Source organism: Penaeus monodon, chromosome 15 (assembly GCF_015228065.2).
Source record: "Penaeus monodon isolate SGIC_2016 chromosome 15, NSTDA_Pmon_1, whole genome shotgun sequence".
Taxonomy (NCBI): Eukaryota; Metazoa; Arthropoda; class Malacostraca; order Decapoda; family Penaeidae; genus Penaeus; species Penaeus monodon.
This window is the reverse complement of record NC_051400.1, coordinates 6,842,879-6,843,082: the sequence shown is the minus strand read 5'-3', so window position 1 is coordinate 6,843,082 and position 204 is coordinate 6,842,879.

Genomic DNA, 204 nt, shown 5'->3' with positions numbered 1-204 from the left:
TTTTTCTCCCTATCCATTTCTATTCCGCTTGCTCCAACGCCATTCCTTCATTCCTCACCTTCTTCCTCCATCCTGCATACCTCCTTCGTTCCAACCATTTTCCTCTTCTCCTCTTTATTTCCCTTCTTCTTCACCTTCGCCTCCTTTAATATTCTTACGTTTCTTCCTCCTTCTTCACCTCCCCTTGCCCCTTTGTCGCCAGCG